Consider the following 26,808-nt stretch of genomic DNA (forward strand, 5'->3'; position numbering starts at 1 on the left):
AAATAAATTTAAGTAACATAGTTAGTACTGTTTATTCATTACCTCATTAGTCTCTTGACAATTCCCTTTTTCTTTTACTATCATACCATTGATTTTTGAAGTAATGGGGTCATTTGTTCTTCAGACTGTACCAAATTCTGGATTTGGTTGGTTGCTTCCTTCTAGTGTCAGTTAACTTGTTCCTCTATCCCCTGTATTTATTCCCTGAAAACGGATAGTTAGATTTAAAGCTGGATAAAATTCAAGTTTGGTATTTTAGGCATACTTGTGTTTGTTGTGCTGTGCTTTTCATTGAATCATGAGACATAATCGTGTTTATGCTGTCCCATTTTAGTGGTGTGAAAATTGATGAGTGGTTTTAAATAATAATAGTTTGTATTTTTAAAAAGTGTGCCATAGGGGGCACCTGGGTGGCTCAGTGGGTTAAAGCCTCTGCTTTCAGCTCAGGTCATGATCCCAGGGTCCTGGGATCAAGCCCCACATCGGGCTCTCTGCTCAGTGGGGAGCCTGTTTCCCCCTCTCCCTCTGCCTGCCTCTCTGCCTACTTGTGATCTCTGTCTGTCAAATAAATAAATAAAATCTTTAAAAAAAAAAAAAAAGTGTGCCATAGGTGATTCTTAGTGTGTGCTAAAGTTTGAGAACAGGTGATCTAATTATTGTAATGAAACTAATTTAGTAGCTGAGATAACTAGTTTAACTTGGCATCAGCAAATTGGCCAGGGCTACATCCAGGACAAAACCTCTATGTGACATCTGGTCTGGGGCACCTGCTCAAACTGCACCTGTCATCGCTAAGCAGAGCCTGGACACACCCTACACTTTTGTCTCTGGGCTCCAGAGAAGCTAGCAAGGGCTCCACTAAAGTTGAGGGGAATGAAAGGGAACATGAATTACTAATTCAAACTTATCCTAACTGTATTTGTGTAATTTGAATTTTTAAAAACAATTAAAAATTAAGTTTTCCTTAATATCTAGGTGGGTTTTTTTTTCTATATAGGACTTTATGTTATTTGTCCCAAGTAAGATGCCATTTGTTTTATTGAATATATTGAATGTTTTGCTACTCTGTGAGGATTTTGTTGGTCTGTCCTGGTACTACTGCTGAGGGAAGGTAACTTATATTTTATAAATTCCTAGACAAATAACAACATTAAAATAATTTTTTTAAATGCACTGTCTTCATTTTTCAAGCCATTTTTATATGTGAGATTTTATGTTAATCATTTCCAATTTCAGAAGTAATTGCTGTTATTAGAAAAAATAACACTCAGAATAAAATTTCTTTATACCACTCAAACTCTTTTCTTTTGGAGCATATGGGTTACTTCTTAAAAAAAAAAAAAAAAGAAAAAGTCTGTAGGTTATATCCAACTCTCAATCCCAAGTATCAGTCATTATGGCCAGTTAGGAAAGTATTTTTCTTTTAATATATTTTCAGACCACACTTTTCCCCCTTTACCTTTCTGTTTCCTTCCCTAGTCATAGTTTTGCTTTAACAAAGCACTGTGTTATTTATCACCCATCATTATCCACAGCTGTAAAATATCTTCAGGTATATTCCTTGTTCTTGGTATGTTTACCTTCTTTTTCTATCAGTAAATGATTTTTTTCCTTACCATTTAGTGGGGCCAAAATAAAATGTTGCTTTTTATGAAGCAGGATTTAAGTAAAGTTCTATAAGAGTCTGTTGTTTGCATATACATCTTATTGTGAAATATTGTGAAATCTGGTTCTAGCCTTTCTGAGTTTTTTCTTGTGTCATTGGTTAATTCTTACTTTATAGCATTCAGTGGTCAGTTGCTCTGTGCACAAAGATCATTTTTATCACGTAATTATATCATTCATGGTGAAGTGTTTTCAAATGAAATTTTTTTTGTTCCTCTGCTAGCCCATTGGTTAATTTTGAATAAGTAAAATGTTAGTAGAAACATACATGCGGTGAATAGGAACATTCATCTGTTAAAATAGGACAAAGAAGTCACTATAAGTTAGGGTTCTATGTAGGAAATACCTACTTGTAATACTTTAGAGATGGGGCTGAATTTAAAGTCATCAGTAATAATGTCCGGGTTGATTATACTTTTCATAATGGCTCAATAGATGAGGTGAATTTTCACTGTAGCTGAACTCAAATAAGACCACTTCATACTTCATAAAAAGAAGTCCCTACCTTAGCAGGCTGTATCTCTAAGTGCACTCCAAGTAAGAGGTGATATATTCTTATGTGGTTTGTTATAATCTTTTTAGTTTACACCATTAAAAAGTCAAACATCTGAATTTGTGATAGCCCCACATTGCAATTCACTAATTGACTCTAGTAGTAAAAAATCTGTTTGAGAAATGGTAAACCTAATCATTACCCTTCCTTGCTGTGTTTTCTTTTCTAAAAATAGTTCAATTTTTTAACTATAATGTGAAATCTTATTTATACTTCATTGGCTATTGACTAATTGTTATCATTTTGCCATATTTGCTTTATGTTTTTCTCTTTATACGTGATGATATGTATATATACTCACGTTATTATTACTATGTGTAATCATTTGATATCATTATAGATATGCCCTTTTAAATATGGGTGAATATTAAGAATAAAACATTCTCTTAATGTATCAACAGTACAGTTACTAAATTCAGAAAACTTAACATAGATACAATCATTTTATCTGTATTATGTATAGACTTTATTCAAATTTTGCCACTTGTCCCAAAGATGTTTTTTATGGCATATCGTACCCACCGCCACAAGTCCATAATCTTGTATTACGTTTACTTATATTTCTGGTTCTTCAGCCTTTCATGATATTACCATTTTTGAGCAGTACAGGCCAACTGTATTATAAAATTTGGGTTTGTCTGATGGTTTTGCAGGATTAGATTCAGATTAAGCATTTTTGGCAGGGGGCCAAATGTCACTTTGTACTATTGGTGATGTTAACTTTGGTTTAAGGTGATGTCCTCCTGGTGTCTCTACTGTAAAGTTTCCATTTTCTCTTTTGTCATTAATAACTAACATGTGGGGATACTTTGAGAGCTTATAAATACCTTGCTAACCATTAAACTTTTACCTAATAATTTTAACATCCATTGATGATTCTTCCCTGAATCAGTTAATTATAATGGATTTACAGTGCTTATTTTCTAACTTTATCATTCCTTCTGCATTTCTTAGTTAGCAGTCTGTGATAAGGAAAGTATTTTCATTCTCATTATTTATTATATTTTTATTTTATACAGTGGATTAATATCTGTTATGCATTTTGTTGCTTAAATTTGGCCAGGAGGAGCCCTTTGAAGCTGGCTGCTGTATTTTTAACATGTTCCCATTTTTAAGCTCTTCTCTACTTTCTGACAAAATAAGATTTTCCAGGCTTAACTTGTATTTTGCGTACCCATGTCTAGCATTAGCTATTTCTCCAAGGAATGTCCTGGGTGGGGTTGTTTGTTTGTTTTTTAGCATAGAATGGTATCCAGAAACCAGGATCCCTTGGTAGGTATACTAATTGTTGTTGGGTTGTGTGTCTTCCAGGCTCTCTCAGAGTAAGGGTTACGAAGTTTAGTTATTTTAGATACAAATACACATATGTTAAAAATCACAGTGCTGTATATACTGAAATCTCCAGCTATAAATCCACACAAGTGTCTTTTTGCCTTCTTTCATATTAAGCATGTATCTTCCTTCTCCTGCATTGAGAACCGTAGATCCCAACAGCAGTGTATTTATTCAACTTGTCAGGTCTATAATACATGGAGTATATAGTTTAAGAATTGTTACACCTGTACCACTATAGACAACAAACCTGCTAAGTAGAGTTACAAATTCTTTGTAGTTCTTTTTGTGTTCAGACTGAAGTTATATTGGTATTTTGTTAAAAAATTTGCAATGGTTGGATTCTTTTTTTCTCCTGTTACTGTTATTTACTTAAAATACAGTAAATTCGTATTTTTTCCATTTGTATTCGGTTTTGTGATTTTCCCCACTTTAATTTGTGACTTAATTTATTTATGAGTATGTAAAACAATAAAATTCTAAAATTATAATTTAAGATTTGTGGAAGTTATCCTCTTCCCTTCCATTTCTCTTCTGCCCCCTTCCCACCCATACTTTGTTGGTAATCAGTTTCCTTGGTGTCTGGTTTTCCTTCCTGTGTTTCTTTTTGCAAAAATTGTGTGTGTGTGTGTGTGTGTGTGTGTGTATACACACACTGCATATGTGTATGCATTCGTATGTATGTATGCGTTCTTAGTTTCTGTTAAAATGAAGCATGCATTTTGCCTTTTTTCACTTAATGTATCTTGACTATCACTCTAATAAATACACAAAGCCCCATTCTTTTTGTTTGTTTGTTTTACAGCTGTATAATATTCCATTGTGTGGCTATATCCTACTTTATCCCCCACATAATGGCACTTAGGTTGGTTCCAACATTCAGAATAGCAAATAATGCTATATAAGTAATCTACTGCAAATCTAGTAACCTTAAGCAAACCTATTTTTAAAGTTTTGGAGATGTATCTTCAGAGTAATTACTAAAGTGGGCGTTGATGTAGTAATCAAAGAATAAATGCATATATAGTTTTGTTAAATATTGCCAAATTCCCTTTGTAGGATAGAACTATTTAGAATTCCCACCCCAGTATATGGAAAGTGCCTATTTCCTGCAGCCTTGCCATGTGCTATTAGGCTTTTTAAGTCTTAACAAGGTAACGGTTAAAAAATAGTATCTCACTGTATTTTAATTATTGTGGCATCCAGAGCATGCCAAGATTTTATCTATTTGAGAAAGAGAGGGAACGGACATGTATGTGCATGTGTGAACAGGAGGGAGGACGGGGGTGGGAGAGAGGGACAAGCAGACTCCACATTAGTACATTTGGGGGCTCAATCTCATAATCCTGAGATCATGACCTGAGCTGAAGCCAAGAGTTGGTCACTTCACCTAGTGAGCCATCCAGGTGCTCCATAGATAGCATGTTCTAATATTTGGTAGTGCCATTCCCATCTCAGAGTTTTGTGGGTTTTTAAAGGAAGTTTTCATGGCCATTGTATGTCTGTTTTTCCATATGAACTTTAGTGTCAATTTGTTCTATTTCCGGGAAAAAAGGCTCTTTAGTTTTTGTTTTTTGTTTGTTTTTTGTGTTTTTTTTTTTTAATAAATATTGCATTAAGTTTATAAATTATTGCAGAAGAACTGAGATGATGGTATTGAGTTGAACTATGCAAGAACAATGGAAGTCTTCCTATTCAAATCTTTTTGTGTTAAGCATGAGTCTAAAATTTTCCTTTTACAGGTTTTGGACATTTTTAAAGTTTATTCTTAGATTATATTATCATTTCTGTTCCTACTACAAATGTGGTTTTTCTTCCATTTTAGTATTTTAATTGGTTATAATTTATTTACATGAAAATTATTTTTTGTATTAGAATCTGCCTTACTCAATTGTTTTACTGTTTTTGGAGGCAGTTTTTGGTTTGTTTTTAGGGAGGGGGCTGCATAGGGATAGAAGAAGGAGAAGGAGAGAAAGAATTCTAACCAGGCTCCATCATGCCCAGTCAGGGCTTGCTCTCACTACCCTGAGATGAAATCAAGAGTCTGTTGCTTAACTGACTGAGCCACCCAGGTGCCCCAGTTGTTTTACTGTTTGTATTAATTTTATCATAGATTTTTAGGAATTTTTGGATATACTAGGATGTCATATGCAAATAGAGGTGGTTCTACTTCTTTGCTAAATTTTATGCCTTTAATTATTTTCTATGGTCTAATTGTATTGGCCACTCTTAAATAGTTGGAAAGATGAAGGTGTCTTTGCCTTGATGATGACTTTAATTTGATGTTTCTGGCATTTCTTCATTGACTAAAGATACTGCCTGCTATGTGTTCTTTTTTTTTTTTTTTTAAGATTTTATTTATTTGTTTTAGAGAGAGACACACACACTTCAGCAGGGAGAGGGGCCAAGGGGGAGGAAGAGGGAAAGGGAGAAAATCTCAAGCAGTCTTTGTGCACAGAACCCGCCACCTTTGGGCTTGATCTTCTGACCCTGAGATGAAGACCTGAGCTGAACCCAAGAGTCGGTTGCTCAACCAACTGAGCCGTCCTGGTGTCCCCTGCTATATGTTCTTGATGTAGTCCTAACTCTATATGTACTACTAAGATAGTTTTTCTGTATCTGTTTATTGAATGAATGATACTATTAGACTTAGAAGTCAGATTTAGAGATATCCTTCATATGTTTTATCTACTAGAATTCAGTTTTATTTTTTTTAATCTGTAAGTATTTATTATCTGTATTCAAGAGGGAGCTAATACTGAATATTACAATTTTTAAGTCTCATTTCGCAGCTTATATTTGAATGTGGATATTTCTCGTGTTCTAAGATTTTAACATATAAATAAAAAAATCAGCTGCAATACTAAGTGATAACTTTAGAAGATGATTACCATTTTCTGTTTTATCTATCCATTAAAAAGTCTTTACTATTTCATTCTTTGCTGGCTCTTGCATCACATGCTATATAAAAACAAGACAATAATTTAATTAATTGCTTGATTTTATATTATTAAAACTAGTATAAACCATGATTTGATCATTGCTCAATTTTTATATTCTCAAGATAAGCAGTTGTTTTTGTCTGTCTTCTTTATAGGTTATCCACCCTATGGAGATGAAAAGCAAATTCATATTTTAGTTATAATCAGAAATCTTAAATACTTGTTTCAGTGAATCCATTCAAATCCATTACCACTAATTTAAATGCTATGTTTTTACATTGCATATCTGATCCTCAGATTTAGATATAACTTGGATATTAAAGTCTTGTGAGTTTTGAGAGCTACTTAGAACATGCTTCCTTCTTTATCCCCTTCTTTACCAACTACGGGGGTTAACTTAAATGGATGTATGTGTGGATGTGCACAAGTATGCATATGCGCACATAGACACAATACTATTTATTAGCTTTAAGCAAATGGCTTGATAATTTCTTGGCCAGTTCTTTTTTTTTTTTTTTTTTTTTTTAAAGATTTTATTTATTTATTTGACAGAGAGAGATCACAAGTACGCAGAGAGGCAGGCAGAGAGAAAGGGGGAAGCAGGCTCCCTGCTGAGCAGAGAGCCCGATGTGGGGCTCGATCCCAGGACCCTGGGATCATGACCTGAGCCGAAGGCAGAGGCTTTAACCCACTGAGCCACCCAGGTGCCCCTCTTGGCCAGTTCTTGAACAAATCAAATCTTATAGATATTACCAAGTCTTATCCATTTAAGGGGCTACACTGAGACAGACATTAGATACTATATGCAAATGTAACATTTAGAGGCCTATTAGTATAGCTTATAGATTTCTAAAGCTAGGAACAAGAAGTACGTAGTTAGAATTGGAGATGGCTACCTAACCTATCAGTTTATAGCATCATTATTCTTAGGACTAGAAGAGATTTTTAAGAAAGTCGTCTAACCCCATGCTTTTTGGTAAGCTAGAAATAAGGATATTATTTTCTGCTGAGCCTGCATAAGGATAATTAACTTGCTTAAGATCACTATTACTGAATGATAGAAGGAGAAAGTAGAAGTCAGTGTTGCCTTTATTATTCTAGCTACTCTATTCTGACTTAAAAGGAATAAATGTAGAAGATTGTCAGAGCTTTCTTTGCTACTATAAAATGTGACCTTTATTTTTATTTACATTAAGGTGATTCTACTGACTTCTACCATCTACAAGGCATAGGTTTTAAATTGTTGGCCAGTAGCAGTGATAATTATGTACTTGATGCATCATTTGTATCAGCAGTCTTATCTCTTTTCTCTTCCTGTTCAAAGGATTATGTTTATAAGACAGATGAGTATTATTGGAAAGCCTATAGCAAAACCTATAAGGCACTCACTGGGAAAAATCACTTTTTACTTAGAAATATTCCTTATTTTTAAATGTTTTGCTTGGAAAAAGTTAAGATTACATATTTGATAATTTTTTAAATTTAATAACCAGGAATACTAATTTAAAGTTTAAAGTTTTCAGTCTGGTCCATTATTTTTTAGATGGAGACCTCTACTGGAAGTATGAAGCAATAGATGGATTCTGTTATACATTATTAAATATCTAGACAAAAGGATGGCAAGGAGATTTACTTAAAACAGAGTCAATGTAAAGTATCCTAGAGTCCTTTTAAAAGAATCTTTCTTATGGTACTTTAGAAGTACACAAAAGTGTACTTTTGGCTTTATGACATGATCTTAAGTATTTTATAAAGCTGAATACTGTTTATATTTGATTTTTGCTTTTCAGTTCTTTACTGAATTTGTCATGAGCGAGGCACTGTGCTAAATGGTTTACTGTAACTCATTTTTCCTTCATACCTCCCTGTCATAGGCTCTGTTATTACACCAATGTTATAGAAAAGCATATAGGACAGAGAGGTTTAAGAATCTTGCCCATGGTCACACAGTAAGTTCAGGAGCTTGTCTTTGAACCTGGGTGATTTGGTTCCAGAAAAGATGTACTATGTTGTCTTCCTCCAAGTGCACATGACTACAACTTTATAAAAAAAGTATATGAAGAAATGGGGTGCCTGGGTGGCTCAGTGGGTTAAAGCCTCTGCCTTTGGCTCAGGTCATGATCCCAGGGTCCTGTGATAGATCCCCACATTGGGCTCTCTGCTCAGCGGGGAGCCTGCTTCTCCCTCTCTCTCTGCCTGCCTTTCCACCTATTTCTGATCTCTGTCTGTCAAATAAATAAAATCTTTTAAAAAAATTTAAAAAATTTTTAAAAAGTATATGAAGAAAGGTCTTGAAGGGAATAAGCAAAGTATGCAAATGGTTGAGGTAGGTGTGAGATTGTTGTGGCTTTTGTTTTTTTTTTTTAATGCTTTAATGTATATTTTTTTCAACAGAATTTGCTGCAGTACACTTTATGGTATAGTTTGAATCTGCAAATATTCATCTTATTGGATTTTTACAACTATACATGTTAGGTATTAACCTATCTTTTAGAAGATGAAAATTACTTTTACCATTGCTAATAAGTAATGGTATCAAGATTAGAGTTTAACTTTACGAATTATAATTCATGCTCTTATTTTACTGCCACAGTCTTGGGGCCAAGGACTTTTTTTACTTTTATATACCTCTTAAAGCCCCTAATTCAATATTTGATACATTATAGTTGAACCAAATCAGATCCTCTGCCATTGGGGAGATCCTTATGAACCCAGATGGGTATGGCGGGCCTCTCAGCAAATAGAATCTAATTTGGAAATTCTGAAAGAATTGAATAATTCTAAAATACAGTATTAGAAGTATAGCATTCCATTGATCTGGCCCTAAGCTTAACATCTTCTTGTGTGGTTTTATGAAACAGGTGCCAAGAGTCAATTCTAGTTGTAGAGTATAAATTAACATTGTGATGAATGTGGCATTTTGTGCTGTTTTATATAGCACTTTTTTTTTAAAGGTAAAATAGACTCTAATATTTCCCCATTTCCTTGTATAAACTACAGTAGAATATAATCTTGTGTAAGGTAAGAGTTCATCCAAAGTAATACTGATTTTGTTTTAAACTAACAGATGAAGATCAAAGGATTTTGCAAGGTAACTACTATTTCTGAAAAAATGGATATTGGAAGTGATGTAATAACTTAGTGGAAATATACGAGTCAGGATTGTTCATTATCATCATAGTAATAGCTAACATTTATTGAACATTTACTGTTTGCAAAGCACTATGCTCATCCTGCATTATTATGATCCTCAAAACCATCCTATAAGATTGATACCATTGTCATCATTTTATAGATGAGGAGACTAAGATTTAGAGAGATTAAGTAACTTTCACAAGGTCACACAATGCAAAGTGGTGGAGCTAGAATTTGATCACAGTCTTCTGCCCCTAGAGACCAAACTTGTAACCATTAGGCAGAATACTGCCCTTTATTCGATTCAGTGAATAGCAATTGATCATCTTTCATTTGCCAGACACTGTTCTATGCCTGGACATAAATCAGTGATGAAAATAGAGGAAAATCTTTCTCTTTGGAGCTTAGGAAAGGAGACTGATATTACACAAATAAGTAAAGCAGTGTATTAGAAAAGTACAAGGAGAAAAATAAAGCAAGAGAAAGTGTAGAGAGAGTGTAACATCTTTAGATAGAGCGGGCAGGAAAAGTCTTTATAATAGAAGGTGGCATTTGAATAAAGACTCAAAGGAGAGGGAGAAGACCAGGTGGATATCTGGGATAAGATTGAACAGACAGCAACGGAGCATACCTGGGAACAGTGAGGAGGCCATTGTGGCTAAAGTTAGTAAAGAGAAGAGAAGTTGGAGATGATTAAATCAGAGATACACAGCTGGTAGCTGACCTTGTAGGGCCTTTGTAAGGTCTTTGCCTTATGCTGAAGCCATTGGAGGATCTTGAGGATGATATACCATTGTCTGAATCTCTCTAGGTGCTTTGTTATGTATAGATGAGGAGGGGACGTCAGGGGCAGAAGCGAGGAGACATCTTGGGGAGCTAATTATATAATCCATATGAGAAATGATGGTGTTTTGTACCAACAAAGATCATAAATCTTAAGGTGGTGATAAGTTGCCATATTTGGGGTATCTAAAGTTATGCATCTAAAATTTTTGATACTCCTAAGTAGCAGAAACCTACTCAGAGACTTACTGAGAACTCGTTGGATGTCAGCTTTTGTACTATTTTCGTTATAAACTATTTTCCGTAATTATCGAAGTAGAGTAACACTTTCTTATTGTACACAATCTAAGAAAACACTTGCTTATTGTACACAATCTAAAAATACAAAGAAGTGAGAAATACTGAGCACAATTAATATTGTAGTATGTTTTCTCCTAGTCTTTTGTTATAAGGATTAAACCTTAAAATCTGTCTACCAAAACCTGACTCTCTCCTACTACAATGTTAGCTCATTCAGAGCAAGAGCTATGCTCTTTATTTCTCTGTCTTAGGTACATAGTACATAATAAGTGTTCAGACTGCTTGTTTTGTGTGAATTAATTGTGCCAACCAGTTGGGTGCCGTATTCTTGCACTTTCTTTTAAGAGATACCACACTTTTTCATTTGTTTTAAGGCTGGGTGAATGGGAAGCCAGTAAGTGTTGGTAGACTTGGTTAATGTGCTCTGAACTCCAGCCATGCTCATCTATTTATAGTGGTCTAAACATGCCAAGTTTTTCTCGCCTCTCTGCTTTTGCATGTGCTGTTTTCTCTGCCTGGAATTCCTTTCCCTTCTTTTTTGCCTGACATACTCCTACCCATTCTTGAAACTTAACATAAATGTCACCTTCTCTGAAAAGCCTTTTCTTATCTTCCCAAAAGCTTGAATTGATCCTTATGATCCCATTTTTCCTCCCATTTATACCTCTATTACAGACACCCCTGTAATATATTTCTTTCAGGTCTGTCTCCCATATTGGACTTTGAGCTCAAGGAAATAGGGACTTCGTTTTATGTAGCTTTGTAGCCACATTATCATAACACGGTGATTATTAGTGCATAGGAGTTAATGTGTGGCTACTGGAATTAATGATCACTGGAGGAAGGGTCATTGAAAATAAGGAAGGAAGGAAATCATTTTGGTTTTAGGGTAGGGAGGAGTTTATGGAAGAGGTCTCAAGTTTGGCACCAAAAGACCAGTTGGATTCAGATGGGGAAGAAAGAAAAAAGGAAAATAGAGCTCTTTTTAGGTATGAGGAAAAGAGGGAATGAGGGTATGCACAATTCATGAACCCTGCTTCCTCGAAGGGTTTGTGCATGTGATTGGGGTAAGGTAAGTTGGAGACCAAGGTTTGGTAATAAATTATGGAGGATTTTGAAAATCAGATCAAGATATTTGACCTTTATCATTCTGTATATAGTAGGATATGATATTTGTATTGTTTACCTGTTTTTTTAACAGAACAGTTTCTTGATCAAAATGATATTTGGGGAACATTAATCTTAAACTGGTGTATGGGATAGATTTGAGATTGGGGCAGATAGTGACAGAAATGGCAAGCACACTTGTCTGGTTTGATCAGAAAATGGGATAATCTTTTTATCACATTTTCAAATAAATGTGAATTATTCTTTCTTCACCTTTTTAAATTTTGAGATATAACTGACATAACATTGTATTAGTTTGAGGTATACAATGTAATGATTCAGTATTTGTATGTATTGTAAAATGATCACCACAGTAAGTCTAGCTGTCAACTACTACTATACATAGCTATTTTTTTGTTCTGATTAGAACTTTCAAGATCTCTCCTAGCTACTCTCACATATATAGTACATATAGTCACTATGCCATACATTACGTCCCCTTGACTTATTCATTTTTTAACTGGGAATTTGTGCTTTTTGACTTCCTTCACTCATTTTGTCTACCCCCCACCCTGCTGCCTCAGGCAAGCACCAGTCTGTTCTGTATATCCATGAGCTCAAGGTGTTTTTTGTTTTTTGATTTTTTAAGATTACACATGTAAGTGAGATCACATAGTATTTATCTTTTTCTGTCTGACATTTCATTTAGCATAATGCCCTCAAGGTCAATCCATGCTGTCGCAAATGGGAAGATTTCCTATTTTTTTTATGGCTGGATAATATTCTATTGTGTATATATACCACATTTGCTTTATCGGTGCATCCGTTGATGGACATTTAAGTGGTTTCCATGTGCTGGCTATTGTAAATAATGCAGTGAATATGGGGTTCATTTATCTTTTCGAACTAGTGTTTTTGTTTTCTTTGGGAAACTTTTTACTTAAAATATAAGACAAGGGAGTCATATTCAGAAAGTACTTCAAAATCTTGTTATATCTTTAGGGTTGTACTTACTGAAGAGCAGGTTAATAGAGAATTCCAGTTCATGGTGAATTTGATAAACAGTATTGCTGCACTTCTTTTATTTGCATGTAGGTCCATCATTAGTTCACAGTCTTCTAAGATTTTAGATTACATGTAGATTCTCTTTATATGTAAATTCAGTTTATCTTCTATTTTTATGTTGGAAGGAACTTTTCACAACTTCCTCTCTGAGTTCACTTTTTTTCCGTAATATGTGGAACTTAGCATTTCTGTTTATTTGCTTAAATAATTAAGCAACATTTTCCTTTCTATTTTTTTAAAACCATGTGAAATAGGGTCTAGTGGGGATAAATAGGTATACCCATGACAGAAACAGGCTGAACTGTATAGATGAACATATTTGATAGATTTAGAGTGTGTTTTCTAATTTAGGGTGTGTTTTCCATTTTAGGATGTTCTTGGACACACATTTGTGTGACTATTATGTGTGGTTAAGAAAAAGGGATTATTTTGGAAAGGATGCTTAGGAGTAAGAAGTGTCTGGTGAGATGTGCATAGGATCATATCTTTATCAAAATTCTTCTGGAAGTGCTTTGTCACTATTTGGAGTCTTATTTTGACAATAAACTGATTTGATTTGATTTGGCCAATTCTATATTCATTTGTAAGTGATTTTTAAATAGTGATTACAAAGGTTAGGGCTAGTAAAAATTGCCTTCACTTTAACTCATCTTAACATGTGAAGAGATATATAACTGAGCAACATTCTGACTACAGATAAAAAAAGGATTGGTATTCCCGAATGATGATGATAATCCAGCATTTAGAACGAAGGTGATGTTTTTCCTTGCTTCTTTACCTGTAACATCCAAGGAATGGGTTTACTTTTGCCTGTAAGATCAGAGGACGTTGTAACATGGACAAAATATGGGGCTTTCTCTGTAATATTCAGAGAAAATTCAGGAATATTCCCCTACTGCCCAGCAGGGAGGAGTCAGCCTTCCAAACTGCAGCCTTAGTTAAGGAAAATATCTCACTCAGTCCAGTCCTTTCTCTGCATCATTATTAGAAGGAGGAAGAGTTTATACTCCTGAAGAAATAAATATCAAGTCCTTTCATTGCACAATTTGGCATGATTGGCTGAGGACTGGTTGTCTTCACAAAGGTCTTTAGGCCAATATTCTCAAATTGCTAATTAGGTGGGCCATGGGAAATAGTGTTCTGACTTAAATACAGTTTGGAAACTTTGTTAGAAGAGTTAAACATGTTTCTTTTCTGCAACACTTCTCAAAATTAATTTGCTTATAATGTGTCTTATGACAGTCTATGGAATTTTCCAAACACATTGAACACATTTTGTCCCATCCCTTATACTCCTGGCCTCACCAGCCCCCACCATGCATATCTACTTTTAGGGTTACTGTGAAAGTTTGAAAAATGCTGCTGTCTGCAAAAAAAACTTGCTAGATAAAATAGACCCAGCCAGGACAGTCTTGAAAAATGCTTAACTTACTAAGACAGATGTGAAAGCCCACTGCCTTCCCAGTTCTGGGATGCTTGGGAAACATGATTAATCATAGATAGCTTGGTTGAAAAAAGGAAAGAAGCTAAATTTTAATGACTTTAAGATGCAGTTACTATACTGAGGCAGAATAGGGTGTCTTGAGAGAGGAGTCTTTTAAAGTCTGAACGTTATGAACCTTGATAAGTGAATTAGCAAATGCTTAGTATGGAGAGTTGTTTAGGATTAGGCTTTAACACTTCATTGCAGATTCTTCCTATTGTCCTCTGAAACACAGTGTGAGAAAGCATTTCAATTAGACCTCTAAGTTGTTGGATTGTCTTATATTCTTGAATTTAAATAGCCAGCATGGTTCTTTCAGTTGATTATTAGCAAGGACATCCAATGAAAAATACATTTGCTATGCAATATTTTTCTAATCTAGCCCTTTAAGTGAATATGTGAAGATCACAGTAATGAATTTACATTTATCAGTTCCTTATGGAGAACTGTATTTTCATTGACAAGGTGTGATCCTTCAAGACAACACAACTTTTGTTTTTTCTGGAATCTGTATAAGCAGATAGCTTACATTGTCTCTTGACATAGCACATATTCCTTTCTTGAGAAAAATGTAAAGATAAATAATTGGGCATACATTAGGAATTACTAGTAGGGAAAACAAATTTTGAGGACATTTCATTAAGTCAGGGTAGAGTCATCCAATTTTGTAGACTTTCTAATATCCTACAATATAAACAATTAATGTTCCAGATGGTATTAGGATACTGGTTTCATTGCCTTTATACACGTTAAAATAATAGTGGCTTACACATGGCATAAATTTCTCTCAAATGAAACAGTGCAAACATAAATATTCCAGAACAGATAAGGTAGCTCTAAATGAAGGCTTTAGCCCATTCTTTCCTATTCTGTACATATGGCTTCCATCTCATGGTACCATATGTAGATGGCTGCTCCATATATAGATGGTACCATGTTTAGAAGGATAGATCCTCTTCATTCTAGCCAGCAGGACAGAGTAAAAAGAGAGAAGAGGAATTCTTTGTCTTAAGAGCAATTGCCTTTTCCATTTACATCCCATTGGTCAGAACCATGTTGCACAAGGAAGGCTGGAATATGTATGTAGTCTTTGAGCTTTCACAGAACATTCATAAAATTGATTATGTAACAAACTATTGGGGACACTTTTCATGCATTCCCCCAAAAATAACAGACAGATAATGTCTTGTTGAAATTTTTGTGGCATAGAGATCAAAGAAGAGAAAACACACACACACACACACACACACACACATAGGTTTTACATACATGTATGCATTATATGTGGTATACATAGAATGTGTGAGTGTATGTGTAGACAGTTAGCAGCCTTTGTTATTCATTATTCTGAGGTAGTTTTCCAGATACTGAAGTCCCTTCTGAGTATCACCAAAAGAATAGATTGTACTTCATAGAACTTCACGTGAAGTATTTTGTATTCTAATTCTCTGTAACAAATCTATGGGTTTTATGGTGTATTAGTTTAAATGAAGACATTCATTTCCCAAAGATGTCTGAGAATGTTCTAAATTTCTTAATTAGTGATTTATATGTTCATGTATGGGAATATTATATGATTTCATACACAGATACTTGATTTATAGACTATCAAAAAAGTAAAGTCACATTGTGGTTTATTAACATGAGTACTTTTGATTTCAGTTGTTTTTCTATGAGAGGAAAAAATGATGACTTGGTGTAATAGTTCACTTCAGTTGTATTACGATCTAGGAGATTTTAGGTCTTGTTTCAAAATTTAAATTACTATAGTTTTGAAATAGTGAACATAATTGTTGTATACATCTTATTTAAATGAAGGAAAATGTATCTATTCAGATACATACACTAATTTTTACACACCCTGTAATATTTTGTATACAAAAACATGAACATGGACGACAGTTCTTTTAGTGTAATAATTTTTATTTTGCGTTCCAAGTAAAGCAGTTAAATTAGGAAACAATTTTTAACTATAATTTTAAGATAATACTTTATGTTTAGGAAGTTTCATAGCCAAATAAGCATTTTTCCTGTATATGGTACTATTGATCGTATTCTGGAACTTGTTTTTAATAATTCTTATTTTCTGATGTTTTCAAATCTTTACATTTCTGTTTGAGTGTTAGCCAAATTTTACATTGTTCGACATCTGTTTTGTCATCCTCTACTAAGTATTATATTTGGAATTTCCTCTTTAGTTCACGGATTAATATCCAGGTAAAAGGTGTTTAAAATTCTCTTTTGGTCATCTTCATTATTTTTATTTTAATTTTATTGTCTTAAACTTTGCAAACATAGTCTGTATTTTGATGGGGGGTTTGTATCAAGATATCTTTTGTGGCTTATTCTGTGATTGATTTTTATAAATATTCTATATTGTAATGTCATTTATGTCATGTCATCAGGCTTCCAAGGTGGTATTTTTCAAATCTTTGATCTTTTTTTATTGCTTTATACATTTTCAAAGCCATGTAAAAACCGCTAGTTAGAATTGTTGGTCTGTTACTTGTGCACCAAAATTTTCGGTTGTTGCTTCATGTAGATTGGGCTTTCCATATTCATATTCATTTTTGCTTTTTACCACTATATATCTAGTCTCTTAAGGCTCCACCCCCCCTTGAAGTTTAATTCTTTTGATATTATTGTCACTTTGTTTTGATCCATGTTTTTTAGATACTTTTCTTTGTCCCTTTATTTTTTATTTTTGTTGAGTCTTGGTTTTATATTTAATCTAAGAGTGTTTAATCCATTTATATTTAGTGTGATTATTATTGTATTAAAGTTTATCTCTGCCATTTTATATTGTGTCCTTTCAGTATCTGAATTTAATCTCTGTGTCCTCTCCTCTTCCTGCCCAATAAATACCAAGTACCTTAGCATACTCTCCCCTTGTCACCCTTATTTGGAATAGGGTGATATGATATTTTAATTACTTATTTTTATGAGTTATACTTTTTAAAAATATTTTATTTTATTTGAGAGAGAGTGTGTGCATGTGTATGTGCACACAGAGGGAGAGGAAGAGAATCTCAAGCAGACTCCACACTGAGCCTGGAGCCCAAGGTGGGGCTTCATCTTGCAACCCTGAGAGCTTGGCCTGAGCACAAACCAAAAGTCGATACTTAACTGAGCCACACAGTCACCCGTGAATTAAACTTTTTTTAAAGATTAATCTTCTAAAACTTCCACTACTTCCCATATCTTGTTACTTTTGCCTGGGTTCATTTGTCTTCCTGCCGGGTAACATTCTTCAGAAGCTTTGAAAAAGGTCTTTTTGTGGTAAACTTTGAAATTTTATGTCCAGAATATCTTTACCACTCACATTTAAGTGATGATTTAATTTGATAGAAAATTCTAAGTATAGGGTTTTTTCTTCCTCAATATTTTCAGGGTAAGATTTTATGTCCTCTTGTTGACCTGGTGTTTTTTATTCTTGAAAAGACTGATATTTGATCTTGTTCTTTTGTATGTGACCTCTCCACTCTCCCTTATTGGAAGTCCCCTTCATATATATTGGTTTTGGAAATGCTTAACTTTCACTGTAACGTGTTTAGGTATAAGCTTTTTCTTATCTTCTTTTTTAAGATTTTATTTATTTTTATGAGAGTGAGAGAGAGAGGAGTGTGGGGAGAGAGAAGCAGACTCCCAGCCGAGCAGGGAAGCCAATGTGGGGCTTGATCCTCAGGACCTTGAGATCATGATCTGAGCCGAAGGCAGACACTTAACCATCTGAGCCACCCAGGTGTGCCTTTTTCTTATATTCTTAGTGCTCTAAACCATTTCAGTTGGAGATCTCATGTTGAATTCTGTGAAATTCTTGGCCCTTATTTTTTCAAATTCTTCCCCTTCATTCTTTCTCTTTGTTTTTAAAATTCCTGTTAGGTAGAATACTGAAACTTATACTACTTTTTGTACATCACTTTGACGTTAATTTTTAGTATCCATCTTTTTATCTAATTCTGCTGCTCTAGGGGACATTTCCTGGACTTAGGTTTAAAGATTACTACATTGTTCTTTAGTTCTATCCATTCTGTTATCCAAACCATTTTGAAATTCTTCATTTTGATGATTACGTATGTTTTAATAGCCAGTATTTATTCTTAATTGCTTATTCCTATTTTATGCTTCTAATATTTTTTCATGTCTCTCCAAGTCTATATATTATGAATGTTTAAAGTTCTTTAGATTGGTTCTGCTTCAAAGGTTATTTTCTGTGCATTTAGGTGTGGATGTAGTTTTGGGTGTTTGTCTCCTTTCCCTCTATTAATGACTCAGATATTTCATTATTTTTTTCTCCTATTTGATACTCTTTTTATAATGCTGAGATGTTGGTGAATTTAGAGTGAGAGATGGACATATACTGAGTTCCACCTTTCTTGGCATTTTACCCACACATGTCTTCTGTTTCTTAGGTATACTTCTCTGCAGGCATTGCTTATATCAATTGGGTGCCTCCCTGTCTTTCATTTGTTTTAGTCATTCATGTCTGGCTGTTTCTGCTGCTTTCCTACACTAAGGTGATGGTAGCATGGGCAATAATCTACTTAAGAAAATCCAGCCTAATAAAAAGGTACCTTTTTAACCCCAGTTTATTCTCTCCATCAGTGATGCTGGTTTTCATATGCTCTGTGACTCCTTAACCATGCGCTACCATCATCTGTGTGCTCAAGTGTTTTTGAAGTATATTCTGAAATTCAGGAAGCTGGCACCTACTGTCAGCTCCAGACTCGAGTTCATACAAAGGTACCAACAACCAGCAGATGGTGCTGGTCTTTTACCTTTCAGGAACCAAAAGCCTTATCTTACTTTTACATATAAGTGATTATTAAATTTCTTTCAAGTTCTCAAAACATCTTAGAGTATTTGAATATTTATATGAATAGATAAGAAGAAAATAAATTTATTTTTAATGATGTATATCTCTTTCTTCATGCATAAACTTGTGCTGTTCTGGTTATCGTGCATTTTGAATACCTTTTATAATAGAATAATTGATCTCTAACATATTGTGATCTATAATAGCTACTATTTATTGAGTGGTTACTGTGTCCTGGGTAGTATACCAAATGTTTTATATTATGTATTATGGGGGAAAGACCAGGATAATTTCTCCAATGAGAAGTTTTAATAGGTTTTTGAGAATTGTGGACTCTATTAGCTCTATAAAACAAAAATTATACTCACATAGTTTAACAACAGTAAATTCCATTAAAGTCAGAAAATGTTTTGCCCGCAGAAGAGGGAAATAATTGAAGAAGGAAACTTAGAGATTGTTATTGATGAGAGAACTGAGACAGAGTTTGTCACTTTTGTGTAGTTTGTGAACTTTCTCAGGTTTTTTTGGGGGGGTATATTTGTGATGACTACACAGAAACTTTTTGTTTGGAGAGTATTTAATATTTGTAGAATATTACAAATAGAAATGATCACTGAAAAACTATTGTATACTTGTGTGTTTTGCACTCAGATGTGATAATAGAAAATAAATCATTCTAGCTTCCTCAGCCAGTTTAAGTGGTCACTATTTCTCACCTAGTTTCATCTGAAAGGCTAGTGTGCTTAACTATTTAAATTTATTTCTAGTAGTAAATTCTTAGATCCTAGCCTTTACCTCAGAGCCTGATTTTCTTCCCTTATCCTGTGCTTTCCAATTATATGTGATGGTGGAACCCAAAGCAATGATTTTATTAAATGAAGAAAAGACACACAGACTAGAAAAATTCCTGGAATTAATGTAGCTAGGGTTTTTTTGCTTGACACTATTTAAGCAGTGAAACCATTTTTTTTTTAATGAAATATAATTTACAGCAAAAGTCACTCAGTATACTGCTCTGTAAGTTTTGACACATGTGAATAGTTGTATAAGCACCACCAGAATGAAGATAGAGAGCATTTCCATCACCCTCAAAATTCTTCTGTGTCATTTGTAGATAGCCCAGCATTCCACCTTCTGTCCCTTGTAACCACTGATCTGGTTTATACCCTTATGATTTTATCATTTTAAGAATATTGTATTAATGAAATTGTACCATACATAGCCTTTCAAGCCAGCTTATTTTACTTAACCCAATGCATCTGAGATTCATATATATTGGTGGTATCCATTCCTTTTATCTCATTCCTTTTATCTCTAGGTAATATTCCATTGTATGGATATACTGCAGTTTTGTTTTGTTTTGTTTTCTTAATCATTTCCTAGTTGAAAGAGATTTGTTTTTTTTCCAATTTTTGATGATTAGAAATACTGTAAACATTCTCATGTAAGCCTGTGTGTGAATAGAAGTTTCACATCATTTGGGCAAATACCAACAAGCTGCTAAACTGTTGTTGCAAATGGCTGAACCATTTTAAATTCTTATCAGCACTGTATGAAAGTTCCAGTTGCCCCCCCCCCCCCGCCCCTTGTTAGGGATTGGTATTGTTAGTTAGTTTCTTAATTTTAGCTATACTAAAAGATGTGTAATAGTCTCTCATTGTTCTTTTTTCCCCCCTCATTGTTCTTCTAACTTGCATTTCCCTAAATGACTAGTGATGTTAAGCATTTTTTGTTTCTTTGCTTTCTGAGTATCTTCTTTGATGAAGTATCTGTTTAAGGCTTTTGCCCATTTCTTCATTGGGTTGTTTTCTTATTGATTTTTTTGAGTTCTTGAAATATTCTGGATATAAATTCTTTATCAGATGTTTGATTTACATATTTTTCACAAACTGTTTCTTATTTTTGTATTCTGTGTTCTGTATGTTCTTTAAAAGAGTTACTGAGAAATAATTGCTATACAGTAAATTGAACATGTATAAAGTATCCATTTTGGTAAGTCTTGACATACATATACACCTGTGAAATCATCATCACAATCAAGATAGTGAACATATCTATCACTTTTAAAAGTCTCCTTGTTCCCTTTTGCAATCCTTCCCTCCCCACCCCATCCCACTCCTATCCCAGACAGCCATTAATTTTTTTAAAATTACAAATTAGAATTTTATATAATTTTATATAATATAAAAATTACAAATTAGAATTTTATATAAATTAAACTATATATGATAGTTTTTTCCTTTTCTTTTTTTGTCTTTTTGTCTACTTCCAGCAAAATTATTTTGAGATCTCTCTGTGTTGTTGTGTGTTTCAAAGTTCATTCTTGTTTTATTGCTGAGTAGCATTCTATTATATGGGCATGCCATATACCATGATTGGGTTATTTCTGATTTGGGGCTATTACAAATATAACCACTACTAACTTTTGTATAGAGATCTTTTTTTAACGGATTTATACTTTTGTTTCTCTAGGAGTGAAATGGGTAGGTAATATGGTAATGGCTAGGTAATAAGTATGTTTAACTTTATAAGAAGCTGCCAAACTGTTTTATAACATTTTACATATTCATCAGCAACATGTGAGAAGAGTTCCAGTTGACCCATATTATCACCAAATTTGAGGATCAGTCTTTAATTTTAGCTATTCTAATAGGTTTGATGTATTTTTGAAGCTCCCTTAATAGGTACATAAATGTTTCTAATTGCATGTCCTTGTTGTAAAATGACCCATTTATGACCAAGAAGTTATCTTTATCCTTGGTAATGTTTTTGATTTGAAATCTACATTTTTGCTATTAACAAAGGCATTCCAGCACTCCTTTGACAAATGTCAGCACGGTATATGTATTTTTTTACGTTCTTTTACTTTTAAACTGTTTGTTTCTTTAAAGTGTCTTTCTCGGAGGCACAGTTTAGTTGGGTTGTCCTATTTTTTTCCTATTCTGATAATCTCTGCCTTTTACTTAGTGATGGTTAGACCATTTACATTTAATGTGACTAATGATCTAGTTTTGTTTAAATCCACTCTCTTGCTGTGTATTTATTTGTCTCTCTGCTCTTTGTTTCCTTTTTTCCTTTCTGCCATCTTTTGAATTGACTACTTTTCTGGTTCAGTTTTATTTTCTGAATTTGTGTATCAGCTTTACCTCTTTGTTTTGGAGGTTGCTTCAACTTTGTGTAGTCTACTATCTAATAGTATTACACATGTAGTATACTTCCATTTCTCCCCTTTTGGCCTTTGTACTTTTATTTTCTTATATTCTGCTTCTAGTGTGTTGTAAACTAAGCACTGCATAATAGTTAATTTTTTAAAAAGTTATCTTTTAAAGAGACTTAAATATTTAAAGAGATTTAAGTATTTTTTCTAGAAATGTCATGTATTTTTTCACACTGTTACCATTTACAGTTCTCTTTTTTTTTTTTTTTTTTTGTTGTAGATCCAGATTTCCATAAAATCTGACTACTATATTATGTCTTGGCTGAATTTAGAAGTCCCAGCTTTTCCACTCTTTGCTTTGAGGATTTATTATTTACAATTTAATGGATAGGCTTCAATTAATATACTTTTAGATGCCCTAACTGCATACCTTTTAAGGTTTTTTCCCCAAGAATTTTTACATCACACATATAAAGATAGTTTTCATTTTTTAAAAATATTGTAAATGAGGAATAAATGAGATTTATACCTTGATGTATATAATTACCTGCTGCTTTTAATATTTCACTATTGAAATTATTTAGTATCTTTTAGATAACTCTAAGTTCCGCTAACTCTGATATTCTAACATAGGACTAATGTGTCACTTCAGCTTCAAAATAACATGCTTGCTATTTTCCTTCCTCTTTCTCTGTGTTGTAAACAGAGAAGTAATCCTGTTGAATATATTTTTGCTGATCATTTAGGTCCTTTTGGTAAATTGGAATTTATTTATTTATGTATTTATTTATTTATTTATAGATTCTATTTATGTATTTGACAGACAGAGAGCTCAAGTAGGAAGAGAGGCAGGCAGGGCTAGGAGGGGGAAGGGGGGGGAGCAGGCTCCCTGCTGAGCAGAGAGCTGGAAGCAGGGCTAGATCCTAGGACCCTGGGATCATGGCCTGAGCCAAAGGCAGAGGCTTAACCCACTGAGCCACCCAGGTGCCCCTAAATTATAATTTCTAATAGAAATGAATACTACTTTATTTTTTAATACTAGTGTATTATACAAAATACAGTTTTACATATTTGTTATCTTCCTTAGTAATTAAATTCACATGATTGTGTCTTAAATGATTTAAAGACAACCTCTAAACCTGGCTTCAGTAAGTGGATATTTTCTTCTTTGGGGAAATTAGGTGCATAAAAATCTCTGTTTACCAAAGAGATCTATTTAGGGGAGTCTAACTTAAATTTTTGTTTAAATGGTACCTTCTAGAGTTACTATAAGAAAGGTTTTCTTCATGCTTTTGAATAATCCAGTAAATGAGGAAATCTTTAATGACTGGGAATGACAAGTCACTAAAAACACCAACAAACTAGGTTCTGGGGAAGGTGGTGATATGTGCTATAGGACGTATCTGTGGAAATAGTTCATATATCTTTCTCATTGGCAGTTTGTGGAATAAACTTCTTTACCCCTTGATTGTAGTCCTCTCCTATTTTGGGGGAAGGGGATGGTGAGGAATATTCATTAAGAAATCGTTAAGAGACACCTAAGGACAGATTTTGCTGTAATAGCCCACTTCTGGACAGCATAAGGATCTTTGTGGACCCGCTTCCCAGTGAAACTGGTTAAAATTCTTTCTTTTTATAATAGTCTCTGGAAATGGTTCTAAGGGTATATCACAGATGAAGAAAGAATATCTGCTAAAACTTGGTAAGCCAAAGTCTGTGGTATTTGAACGAAGACTTGCTTCCTCTCTCCCCTTTTCTAGCTCAGCAAGATGGAAACTCCACTCCAGACTGGTGCAGCCAAGAACACAGGATTCCCTCTCTCCCCACCTTCTAGTTGGAGGGTATCTTCCTAAGAGGAGCAAGATGTCAGGATTTCTCATTCAGCCCCTAGATACTTGTTGCCGAGGCTAAGTTCTGGGCCGGTGGAGCTGAGAGACAGGAGCTTACTTCTGCTATCCCACTTATGGCACAGAGATTCTACTTGTATGCAGTGCCATTGAGAATTACCCATGCCTCAGCTCTTAAGGTAGCAGTTCTACACTGGGATAAAGAAACAAGTTTGGAATACCTGAGCCTACAGTTCCCTTTCCCTCCACTCCACCAAACATTGTGGTCTCATAGTTGGGTTGTCATTCTGTAGTGCTCTTCTGTCCCCAGAGGTGGCTCAGAGCCCAGAAACATGTCTCAGCATTATAAAATAGAGTTCTGCATCTCTTTCCAAAATAACTAACTTTATTTGCAACAATGTGTAGAAAAGCCCAAGCCCAAGAGTACCCTCAGAAACAGTGGAGATTGTGAAAGGCAAGGAGGAATAGAGTGGTAGATGTATTGGAGATAAATAAACCACAGTTTGGCTAGCTTGCTGGAGGGAACCAGGGTAAAAATGAGCTGGAAGGAGACCTCCTGGGGTCAGAATAAATCTCAAACACTGACCTCTCTTCAAAGGAGCAGCGATTTGTTTGGATCAGTCTTTGGAGCAATTTATGCTTCAGAGCATCATTGAAAACAGTAGAGCAGTGAACTGACAAGTAGTGATACTTAAAAGCTGGGTTTTGTCAGGGAAAGAGACAGGGAGCCTTGCCAAAACTGCTGACATCTCATGGTAACTTTGGGAATACCCAAAGCCTTTGCCTCTTGATGAAGAACACTGAGGGAGGATGAGGGAATAGACTTCACTGAAATGATCTAGCCAGTGAATAAATACAGTAAACAAATAATAATAACAAACCCCAGAGGGAGTCAGCAGTATCCAGAGATGCTACAGTATAGTATCTAAAATGTCAAGTTTTCAACAACATTAGAAGACATGGAAAGTAACAGGAAAGTGTGGCACATACACAAGAATAAAAGGGCACGCAACCGAGACTGCCCGTGAAATTGACTGGATATAAGATTTTAAAAAGATTTCAAATTAGCCATTATAAACATGTTTGCAGAACTAAAGAACTATGATTAAAGAAGTAAGGGAAAGTATAATGACAATTTCTGTCAAATAGAGAATATCAATAAAGAGAAAACTGAGTGAAAATAAAAAACTGAGTGGAAATTCTGAGTTTGAAAAGTATGAAATGAAAAACTCACTAGAGAGACTCAGTGATAGACTTGAATTGGCAGAAGAATTAGCCCACTTGTAGTTAGATTGATAGAGATTATGAATTCTGAAGAACAGAAAAAGAATGAAGAATAATGAATAGAGTATCAGAGAAATGTAGGACACCATTAAGTGTAGCAGTATACACATAATGGAAGTACCAAGAGAAGGAGAGAAAGGATAAGTACTTTAAGAAACAATAGGTGAAACTTCCCAAGTTTATTGAAAAAAATTAATCTATAGATTGTGGAACCTCAATGAACTCCCAAGTAGAATGAATTTTAAGAGATTCACAGACACATTAAAATTAAAATGATGAAAGTCAACGATAAGGAGAAAATCTTGAAAGCAGGAAGAGAAAAATAATTTATCACTTACAAGGAAACCCCAGTAAAATTAATAGTTTAATATTTCTCATCAGACAGAGGATATGATGCAGTGAGATAACACAATCGGAAGTTCTTAAGGAAAAAAATTGCCAACCAAGAATCTTATCTTCAAAAAAGAAGGCTAAATAATAATAATAAAAAATCTTAGACAAACAAAACTGAGATGATTTGTTGCTCAGACCCACCTTAAAAGAAACCCTAAAGGAAATTCTTTAGGCTAAAAAGCGACTGGCCCCACAGAGTAATTCTAATACACACACATTCAAAAGACCGTCAGTAAAGGTAATTATATAATAACAAAAGATAGTACAAATGCATATTTCTTCTCATTTTAAAAGCAATTATATAAAACAATAGGTATATAATATATTTGAGCCTGTAACACATAGAAATGTAATATATATGCCCATTACACCATAAAGGAGGTTTTGGCGAGCAAAGCTGTGTTAAGCTAAAGAAAGGACTGCATGTGGTAACTTGAATCCACAGGAATAAATCAAGAGAACCAGAAATTATAAATACGAGGTTGATAAAAACTATAAATATATGCTTGCTCTCTCCTCTTCTTGAAAGGTCATAATTGTGTAAGGTAATAATTATAACATTTGTAACAATTATAACATTTATTGTTTGATAACATTTTATTGTTGAGTGTATAACATTTATAGTTGTAATATGTATATAACAATAGCACAAAAAGGGGGAGTAGAGCATTTAGGAATAATGTTTTCATATCTCACTGGAGATAGTATAAATCTGAAGCTGAAGCTGAAAAAATATGTATGAAAAGCCCTAGAACAAGCGTGAAGGAAATAAGGTAATAAATAAATAAATAAATAAATCACTGAAGAGCCTAATGCCACATTAGAAAATATGCACTTACTGCAAAAGGAAACAATAAAGGAAGCAAAGGACAACAAAAAGACATGAGCCACATGAAAAACAAAAAGTAAGATGCAGACATATATCCAGTTATATTAATAATGACAT

The 26,808-nt window shown here is 34.1% G+C and overlaps 1 protein-coding gene across 1 annotated transcript in view; it reads left to right on the top strand.

The window, feature by feature from the left end:
- The window catches only part of ARID2 (AT-rich interaction domain 2), a 162,505-nt gene that overhangs the window by 8,553 nt on the left and 127,144 nt on the right, over nt 1–26,808 (top strand). The gene's annotated exons all lie outside the window — the stretch shown is intronic.

This window comes from Mustela nivalis (genome assembly GCF_964662115.1).
Source record: "Mustela nivalis genome assembly, chromosome: 7".
NCBI lineage: Eukaryota > Metazoa > Chordata > Mammalia > Carnivora > Mustelidae > Mustela > Mustela nivalis.